Source organism: Triticum aestivum, chromosome 3D (assembly GCF_018294505.1).
Source record: "Triticum aestivum cultivar Chinese Spring chromosome 3D, IWGSC CS RefSeq v2.1, whole genome shotgun sequence".
Taxonomy (NCBI): Eukaryota; Viridiplantae; Streptophyta; class Magnoliopsida; order Poales; family Poaceae; genus Triticum; species Triticum aestivum.
The window spans coordinates 192,595,001-192,606,178 of NC_057802.1; positions in this window are offsets into that span (position 1 = coordinate 192,595,001).

An 11,178-nucleotide genomic window follows, 5' to 3' on the forward strand; every position below is an offset into this window, starting at 1 on the left:
ATCCCGTTAATCAAATGACAACTCATGTCTATGGTTAGGAAACATAACCATCTTTGATTCAACGAGCTAGTCAAGTAGAGGCATACTAGTGACACTCTGTTTGTCTATGTATTCACACATGTACTAAGTTTCCGGTTAATACAATTCTAGCATGAATAATAAACATTTATCACGATATAGGGAAATATGAATAACAACTTTATTATTGCTGTAGGGCATATTTCCTTCAGTCTCCCACTTTCACTAGAGTCAATAATCTAGATTACACAGTAATGATTCTAACACCCATGGAGTCTTGGTGCTGATCATGTTTTGCTCGTGGAAGAGGCTTAGTCAACGGGTCTGGAACATTCAGATCCGTATGTATTTTGCAAATCTCTATGTCTCCCTCCTGGACTTGATCCTGGATGGAATTGAAGCGTCTCTTGATGTGCTTGGTTCTCTTGTGAAATCTGGATTCCTTTGCCAAGGCAATTGCACCAGTATTGTCACAAAAGATTTTCATTGGACCCGATGCACTAGGTATGACACCTAGATCGGATATGAACTCCTTCAACCAGACTCCTTCATTTGCTGCTTTCGAAGCAGCTATGTACTCCGCTTCACACGTAGATTCCACCACGACGCTTTGTTTAGAACTACACCAACTGACAGCTCCACCGTTCAATGGAAACACGTATCCGGTTAGAATCGTCCGGATCAGTGTCGAAGCTTGCATTGAGGTAACCATTTACGACGAGCTCTTTGTCACCTCCATAAACGAGAAACATATCCTTAGTCCTTTTCAGGTATTTCAGGATGTTCTTGACCGCTGTCCAGTGATCCACTCCTGGGTTACTTTGGTACCTCCCTGCTAAGCTAATAGCAAGGCACATATCAGGTCTGGTACACAGCATTTCATACATGATATAGCCTATGGCTGAAGCATAGGGAACACTTTTCAGTTTCTCTCTATCTTCTGAAGTGGTCGGGCATTGAGTCTGACTCAACTTCACACCTTGTAACACAGGCAAGAACCCTTTCTTTGCTTGGTCCATTTTGAACTTTTCAAAACTTTGTCAAGGTATGTGCTTTGTGAAAGTCCAATCAAGCGTCTTGATCTGTCTCTGTAGATCTTGATGCCCAATATATAAGCAGCTTCACCGAGGTCTTTCATTGAAAAACTCTTATTCAAGTATCCTTTTATGCTATCCAGAAATTCTATATCATTTCCAATCAGTAATATGTCATCCACATATAATATTAGAAATGCTACAGAGCTCCCACTCACTTTCTTGTAAATACAGGCTTCTCCAAAAGTCTGTATAAAACCATATGCTTTGATCACACTATCAAAACGTTTATTCCAACTCCGAGAGGCTTGCACCAGTCCATGAATGGATCGCTGGAGCTTGCACACTTTGTTAGCTCCTTTTGGATTGACAAAAACTTCTGGTTGCATCATATACAACTCTTCTTCCAGAAGTCCATTCAGGAATGCAGTTTTGACATCCATTTGCCAAATTTCATAATCATAAAATGCGGCAATTGCTAACATGATTCGGACAGACTTAAGCATCGCTACGGGTGAGAAAGTCTCATCATAGTCAACCCCTTGAACTTGTCGAAAACCTTTTGCAACATGTAGAGCTTTGTAGACAGTAACATTACCATCAGCGTCAGTCTTCTTCTTGAAGATCCATTTATTCTCTATGGCTTGCCGATCATCGGGCAAGTCAACCAAAGTCCACACTTTGTTCTCATACATGGATCCCATCTCAGATTTCATGGCCTCAAGCCATTTTGCGGAATCTGGGCTCACCATCGCTTCTTCATAGTTCGTAGGCTCGCCTTGGTCAAGTAACATGACCTCGAGAATAGGATTACCGTACCACTCTGGTGCGGATCTTACTCTGGTTGACCTACGAGGTTTGGTAGTAACTTGATCTGAAGTTTCATGATCAACATCATTAGCTTCCTCACTAATTGGTGTAGGTGTCACAGGAACCGGTTTCTGTGATGAACTACTTTCCAATAAGGGAGCAGGTACAGTTACCTCATCACGTTATACTTTCCTCCCACTCACTTCTTTTGAGAGAAACTCCTTCTCTAGAAAGGATCCATTTTTAGCAACAAATGTCTTGCCTTCGGATCTATGATAGAAGGTGTACCCAACAGTTTCCTTTGGGTATCCTATGAAGACACATTTCTCCGATTTGGGTTCGAGCTTATCAGGTTGAAGCTTTTTCACATAAGCATCGCAGCCCCAAACTTTAAGAAACGACAACTTTGGTTTCTTGCCAAACCATAGTTCATAAGGCATCGTCTCAACGGATTTCGATGGTGCCCTATTTAACGTGAATGCAGCCGTCTCTAAAGCATAACCCCAAAACGATAGTGGAAAATCAGTAAGAGACATCATAGATCGCACCATATCTAGTAAAGTACGATTACAACGTTCGGACACACCATTACGTTGTGGTGTTCCGGGTGGCGTGAGTTGCGAAACTACTCCGCATTGTTTCAAATGTAGAGCAAACTCGTAACTCAAATATTCTCCTCCACGATCAGATCGTAGAAACTTTATTTTCTTGTTACGATGATTTTCCACTTCACTCTGAAATTCTTTGAACTTTTGAAATGTTTCAGACTTATGTTTCAATAAGTAGATATACCCATATCTTCTCAAATCATCTGTGAAAGTGAGAAAATAACGATACCCACCGCGAGCCTCAATATTCATCGGACCACATACATCAGTATGTATGATTTCCAACAAATCTGTTGCTCGCTCCATTGTTCCGGAGAACGGCGTTTTAGTCATCTTGCCCATGAGGCATGGTTCGCAAGTACCAAGTGATTCATAATCAAGTGATTCCAAAAGTCCATCAGTATGGAGTTTCTTCATGCGCTTTACACCAATATGACCCAAATGGCAGTGCCACAAATAAGTTGCACTATCATTATCAACTCTGCATCTTTTGGCTTCAACATTATGAATATGTGTATTACTAGTATCGAGACTCAACACAAATAGACCACTCTTCAAGGGTGCATGACCATAAAAGATATTACTCATATAAATAGAACAACCATTATTCTCATATTTAAATGAATAACCGTCTCGCATGAAACAAGATCCAGATATAATGTTCATGCTTAATGCTGCCACCAAATAACAATTATTCAGGTCTAAAACTAATCCCAAAGGTATATGTAGAGGTAGCATGCCGACGGCGATCACATCGACTTTGGAACCATTTCCCACGCGCATCGTCACCTCGTCCTTAGCCAGTCTTCGCTTAATCCGTAGTCCCTGTTTCGAGTTGCAAATATTAGCAACAGAACCAGTGTCAAATACCCAGGTGCTACTGCGAGCTCTAGTAAGGTACACATCAATAGCATGTATATCACATATACCTTTGTTAGCCTTGCCATCCTTCTTATCCGCCAAATACTTGGGGCAGTTTCGCTTCCAGTGACCAGTCTGTTTGCAGTAGAAGCACTCAGTCTCAGGCTTAGGTCCAGACTTGGGTTCCTTCTCTTGAGCAGCAACTTGTTTGCCGTTCTTCTTGAAGTTCCCCTTCTTCTTCCCTTTATCCTTTTTCTTGAAGCTGGTGGTCTTGTTGACCATCAACACTTGATGTTCCTTCTTGATTTCTACCTCCGCAGCCTTTAGCATTGCGAAGAGCTCGGGAATTGTCTTATCCATCCCTTGCATATTATAGTTCATCATGAAGCTCTTGTAGCTTGGTGGCAGTGATTGAACAATTCTGTCAATGACACTATCATCTGGAAGATTAACTCCCAGTTGAATCAAGTGATTGTTACACCCAAACATTCTGTGTATATGTTCACTGACAGAACTATTCTCCTCCATCTTATAGCTGTAGAACTTATTGGAGACTTCATATCTCTCAATCCGGGCATTTGCTTGAAATATTAACTTCGACTCCTGGAACATCTCATATGCTCCATGACGTTCACAACGCCGTTGAAGTCCCGGTTCTAGGCCATAAAGCATGGCACACTAAACTATCGAGTAGTCATCAGATTTGCTTTGCCAGACATTCATAACATCTGGTTCAACTCCTGCAGCAGGTTTGGCACCTAGCGGTGCTTCCAGGACGTAATTCTTCTGTGCAGCAATGAGGATAATCCTCAAGTTACGGACCCAGTCCGTGTAATTGCTACCATCATCTTTCAACTTTGCTTTCTCAAGGAACGCATTAAAATTCAACGAAACAACAGCACGGGCCATCTATCTACAACAACATAGACAAGCAAATACTATCAGGTACCAAGTTCATGATAAATTTAAGTTCAATTAATCATATTACTTAAGAACTCCCACTTAGATAGACATCCCTCTAATCATCTAAGTGATCACGTGATCCAAATCAACTAAACCATAACCGATCATCACGTGAGATGGAGTAGTTTTCAATGGTGAACATCACTATGTTGATCATATCTACTATATGATTCACGCTCGACCTTTCGGTCACAGTGTTCCGAGGCCATATCTGCATATGCTAGGCTCGTCAAGTTTAACCCGAGTATTCTGCGTGTGTAAAACTGTCTTACACATGTTCTAGATGAACGTTGAGCTTATCACACCCGATCATCACGTGGTGTCTCGGCACGACGAACTTTGGCAAAGGTGCATACTTAGGGGGAACACTTTTATCTTGAAATTTAGTGAGAGATCATTGTCGATGTCAAAACCGGCGGATCTCGGGTAGGGGGTCCCGAACTGTGCGTCTAGGATCGATGGTAACAGGAGCCGGGGGACACGATGTTTACCCAGGTTCGGGCCCTCTCTATGGAGGTAATACCCTACTTCCTGCTTGATTGATCTTGATGAATATGAGTGTTACAAGAGTTGATCTACCACGAGATCATAATGGCTAAACCCTAGAAGTCTAGCCTATGTGAATATATGGTAATGAATGTGTCCTATCCGGAGTATGCTCTCTGGTTTATATAGACACCGGAGAGATCTAGGGTTACATAAGAAGGAATCTTCACAGTTGGTCGCCTAGCTTGCCTTCCAGGCCAAGGAAAGTCCAATCTGGACACGAGCATGGTCTTCGGTCTTCATGTCTTCACAGCCCATCAGTCCGGCCCATCAATAGCAGGCTGGACGCCCGAGGACCCCTTAGTCCAGGACTCCCTCAGTAGCCCCTGAACCTGGCTTCAATGACGAGGAGTCCGGCGCGCAGATTGTCTTCGGCATTGCAAGGCGGCTTCCCCTTTCTCTGAACTCCAAGATAGTCTTCAGATGTAGTAGATATATCCGGACCTGTATATATAGTTGCAGAAAATATATGAGCCTAATTTATTGGTAACTGTTTATGACATCACGCCTTCCCGGTCACTATTTCCAACGTTGGCTGGCGCGTTGCCCCACGTCTCGGGACGCGGTTTTACTGGCTTGTCTTGCCAAGGCAGAGATCATGTTCCCTTATTCACGGGATTTTCATTAATGCAGGCGTGGGTAACCCAGCCGTCCCTCGGGTACAACTCTCTAGAGATTGGTAAGTTTCGAGACCCACGTGGATACGCTTAGTACTTGGGGTCTTTATATAGGGTCCCAGACTCATCTTCTTCCTTTGCGCTTGCTTCTTCCTCAACCCTAGCAAGCCCAAGTTCCAACCCTCGGGTTCCCATCGCCACTAGCCCCAATCATGTCCGGATCCAGTCGTCCGGGCTGGTGGGTGGCTTCTTCTGTCACAGAGGCGGATATTGCGAAGCTCCGAGCAGCGAGGTATCTGACCCCAAAAATCCTCCATCGGCTTCCTGCACAGGGGCAGGTCGTTCCTACCCCCTAATTCGGTGAGAGGGTAGTGTTTGTGTCCCACTTCCTCCATGGGTTAGGGTTCGCGCTTAACCCTTCGTCCGGGGGCTCATGTTTTACTATGGGCTAGACTTTCACGATCTGGCCCCGGACTCTATTCTCCTCATCTCGACATTTATCGTCACATGTGAGGCCTCCCTCCGGACTCCTCCGCACTTTGGTTTGTGGCACAAGACCTTTGACGTGAGGCCGCATGTGATAGAGGAGGAGCAGGCAGAGTGCGGCAGCGTCACAATAGGCAAGCTTGCCAGCGCGGTTTGGTTTGAAGGATCTTTCGCCAAGTCTTCCGACCTATGGCAGCAGGGGTGGTTTTATATCAATGAGCCGCGGGGCCCCAAGTGGGCGGCTACGCCTGCGTTCTGACCAGGCCCTCCAATTCAGCTTGCTTCATGGATCAATAAGGGACTGGACCGGGGATCCGTCAATGAAGTGCAGACTCTGCAAGGTCGCATCCGAAGACTTACTGAGAAGGGCATCGGTCTTGTGAACGTCGTTCAAGTAATGCTAGTCCGCCGGACCCTTCCATGTCAGTGGCGACCTCTCCGTATGTGGGAGTTTAATCCCGAAGGACGGCGGACTCTTCAGCACTTCCTCGGCACTACGCACAAGGGAATGTGGAAATTATATTTCGGGGAACAAGAGCAATGGCCGGACACCACCGAAGATGTTGGCCTCGACTGTAATCATCCGGACACCACGGTAAGTATTCGATCTCCGCACACCCTTTATTCGAGTATCTCTTGGTAAGATATTGAACAATCCGTCCCTTCACAGGACTGGATAAAGAAAGCGGTGTTGATCTGGTGTCCGGCGCCCGTTCCCGAAGACTCTGCGAGCGCCCTACTAATGAGGATGCTGACTCCGACACCGTACCAGGTGTCTGCAGAGGAGGGCGAGGGCAGGGAGGCCGGAGGTGGTCTCTGCCCCAAGGATAAGTCAGACATTATGTTTGGGGAAACCGAAACCCTCTTGCCCGAGGGCAAGGTGCAGAGGAGGCCTTCCATGGCAAGAAGAGGGCCGCTTCTGAAGGTCAGGAGGGGAAACCTTCCAAGAAAGGGAAAACGCCATCGACGGGCAGCTTGAGCCGGGCAAGCGATGTTGATGTGGAGCTTTATGATGAGGATAAACCTCTGGCCAAACCGTAAGTGTAGCAGGGTACTTTAATCATACATCCTTCCTTTCTTATTACTGAAGTAATCCTCCCACATACGTATGTCTTCGCAGGTTAACGCCTGGGGTTTCCCAATTGTCCTCCTCCTCGGGAGACCTTCTTCCCAAGATGATGGAGCGTGACACGCCTTCTCCGGCCCCCTCGCCCAACATGGCGGATGATTCTGAGGTATCGTCCCGGGGGGCTCCTCCTGGTCGACAAGCAGTGCAGAAAACGAAGCGGGCATTACCCGAAGGTGGTGCCTCTGTCACTCAGGGTTCGGGAATCAAGCGTGGCGGCCCCACCCTATCTGGTTTAGAGCCGGAGACGATCCCGGGGGCGAGTGGGCGGATTTCTTCAAAGGAATACCGTACTCCAGCGGCGGCTTCTGAAGACCTAGAAGTGCCGGAAATGCTGGCGGACATGCTGCGACAAGCGTCCATTTTGGAGGAACACCGTGCCTTGATGGTTATGGTAGTCAAAAAGGTTCTATCTGCGAAGAGCTGGTTGAACGAGGCCTTCACGAGCCTCCTAACGGGTTTTGAGGTTTGTGATGTAGTTTTGCCAATTGAATAATATTGACAGAATGCACCTGTTGTATATGTAGTAGCCCTTGAGACTTGGATTGCCTTCCGACGGAAGCGATCGGAGGATCAAAAAGATATGCTCAGTTGCTAACCTTGATTTAACTTGGAATACAGGCTGCCTGCCCTCCTGCGGCTACCCGAAATACGGAAGTGGCCGAACTGCAGCTAAACCTGGATATTGCGGAAGATGACATTGCATTGATCAACAAGCGTCTTGACGACTCGCAAGGTATATATGTCGAGCATTCCTTACACCAATGTGCTTGTAATGTAGGCCTAACGCCGAAAAGCGTTTATATGAAATGTGCATGATTGCAGATGGTGCTGCCGCCGTTGAAGCTCTTCGGGCGGAGCTAGCCCAGGCCAAGGAGCAGGCCCAGCATAGTGATGCAGCTGTCGAGAAGGCATCGGCTGATCTAAGAGCCGAACAAGCAGCTCGGCGCCAAAGTGAGGAGAAAATATCCGCACTGGCGCTTGAATTGAAGAATACTGCCAGCCGCTGTGAATTCCTTGAGAAGGAGAATATAGCCAAAATGGCTGAGCTTGATAGGTCCGTACGAGAGGCGAGTGAAGCTCGGTATGAATCTAGGGCAGCTCGTGAAGAGATTCGGCAGGCTAAGGAGATAGCGGCCGGTAAGCCCTTTTTGCTTCAGACCAAGTTTGGCGATCTGGACTATGCTTTTGGACTTGCCGAAGAGTTCTTCTGATGTGGCACAATTTTACCACGCACAAGAGGGGTATGCAACGGAGAAGCTTTTCTGGTCACAATTCAGCGCGTCGAAGCGCCCTCTGTTGCTCAATGAACAGATGTCCAAGTGGGCTGAGCTTCATAGGATATCTGGCGACGCCATGAAGAACGTCATAATCCGGTTGTGGCCAAGTGAGCCTATTCTGAGTAGTTATTTTGGCCTAGTGCGGCGGCTTGTTGACGCAGTGCCACATATCGATGTTGTGAAGCGGTCGGCGTGCATTGAGGGTGCACGGATGGCCTTTGCCCGAGTCAAAACATTTTGGGGAAAGATGAAGGCCATTGATGTTGCAGCGAGTAGTCCACCCAAGGGCCAGGACCGTAATGAGCCGGAGCACTATTTTGAAGACGTCTTAGATGCCGCCCGCTTGATAGAGGGTCAATGCTAGAAAGATATAATGTTCGAGTGATTTATATAATGATGTAATAGACAACTTTATAGTTAATCTATTTATAGTTTGCTCAAAAGCTTGAATTCCTCCTCTGTGGCCGTTTTAGTATAATCTGAAAGTTTTCCAGTCATCGGCTTCAGCCCCCTCGTAGGAAGTACGGGGGTGTTTGGAAAAGCATTTAATCACTCTTTATCCAATGTCTTGGTCCATAAAGGAGGTGATAATGCGGCGAACCAGGCAATCGGAGTATAGGGTGTTAACACTTTCACTTAGCCATAGGAGTTTTATGGTGGGGCTACGACATAGCCCCTGGTATGTATACAACACATAGTGCTTTACATATGTTGATCTGAAAAAGATCCCTCGTGTGACACAGAGAATCACTAAAGATTCGAATAAGTCGTCAAGTGGTTGACCAACTCTCGCTGCATCATGACAGTCAGTTTTTGGCTTTCTCTACTGAGGTGCTCATCCGGTCTAAGCCAGGGCACAATCGCAGTAGTTCTCCCTTTACTACCCTAGCCGATAGAGCGGATCGTAGGGTAGCAAGCACAGGAGCCGGGCAACCCAACTATTGACCAAAGACAAATTCGGAGCTGATGCATATAAGGCCAAGCTTGTGACGCCGAAGTACGCTATAGAGTTGTTCGGACTTTTACTGGCGGCTCGTTTGTTCCCATACTGGACCCCTGGCAAGTTATGCCGAGGCGCGTCTTGTAAGGCAGCCGTCACGGCCGGACTCATTGTAGAAAGAGCATAAAAGATTAGTTCGGATAAAGTTTACTGGGAGCGGAGCAATATGCCAATGATAAATATATATATAAAGAGTAAAAACCACAACCCAGCTATTTGACATGCTCGGGGTTGGGAACAGAGGAAAAGGGCATGGTACAGGCTCAAAAGAAAGAGTGCGGTCTACAAAAGCTTATTTTGGAACTCCTGTCATATGTCTGCGCCGCCCGTCCTCGGGGAGGGGAATCCTTAACGGGAGTGGCCCCGTAGGTGAGTGTGCGGATCCGAACTTCGAGAGAGTCCGATGTAGATGCTGTCCTGATGGTCACCTGTTTTTAAGAAATGATACAGAAAAATGAGAAAGACGGATAAGAACGTTACGGGGATTCTTGCAGGGTTGTCCATATTGTGCTTCCGCCGATGCCCATGGTATCTTGACTGCATAGTGATGTACGCGTGGTGTGAACTTTGCCAGTACAGTAACTGGGTGGCGGAAGCCGAACTGCTATTTTCGTTCTGGGAGTGGTCGAACTTCAGAGGGAAAGTGTTTCTGGCCCCTGGTGTTCGGTGATACGTCTCCGTCGTATCTACTTTTCCAAACACTTTTTCCCTTGTTTTGGACTCTAACTTGCATGATTTGAATGGAACTAACCCGGACTGACGCTGTTTTCAGCAGAATTGCCATGGTGTTATTTATGTGCAGAAACAAAAGTTCTCGGAATGACCTAAAACTCCACGGAGATTATTTTTGGAGATAATAAAAAATATTGGCGAAAGAATCAAGGCCAGGGGGCCCAAACCCTGTCCACGAGGGTGGGTGGCGCGCCTGCCGCCCTGGGCGCGCCCCCTGCCTCGTGGGCCCCCTGGAGCTCCACCGACATCAACTCCAACTCTATATATTCGTGTTCGGGGAGAAAAAGATTCATCGCGTTTTATGATACAGAGCCGCCGCCACGCCCTAAACAATCCATCGCCGTAGTCATCATCAACCTTCCTCCATCACCAATTTCATGATGCTCACCGCCATGCGTGAGTAATTCCATCGTAGGCTTGTTGGACGGTGATGGGTTGGATGAGATTTATCATGTAATCGAGTTAGTTTTGTTAGGGTTTGATCCCTAGTATCCACTATGTTCTGAGATTGATGTTGTTATGACTTTGCTATGCTTAATGCTTGTCACTAGGGCCCGAGTGCCATGATTTCAGATCTGAACCTATTATGTTTTCATGAATATATGTGAGTTCTTGATCCTATCTTGCATGTCTATAGTCACCTACTATGTGTTATGATCCGGCAACCCCGAAGTGACAATAATCGGGACCACTCCCGGTGATGACCATAGTTTGAGGAGTTCATGTATTCACTATGTGTTAATGCTTTGGTCCGGTACTCTATTAAAAGGAGGCCTTAATATCCCTTAGTTTCCATTAGGACCCCGCTTCCACGGGAGGGTAGGACAAAAGATGTCATGCAAATTCTTTTCCATAAGCACGTATGACTATATTCGGAATACATGCCTACATTACATTGATGAATTGGAGCTAGTTCTGTGTCACCCTATGTTATGACTGTTACATGATGAACCGCATCCGGCATAATTCTCCATCACCGATCCAATGCCTACGAGCTTTTCACATATTGTTCTTCGCTTATTTACTTTACCGTTGCTACTGTTACAATTACTATGAAACCCAAAAATATTACCTTTGCTATCATTACCGTTACTTCC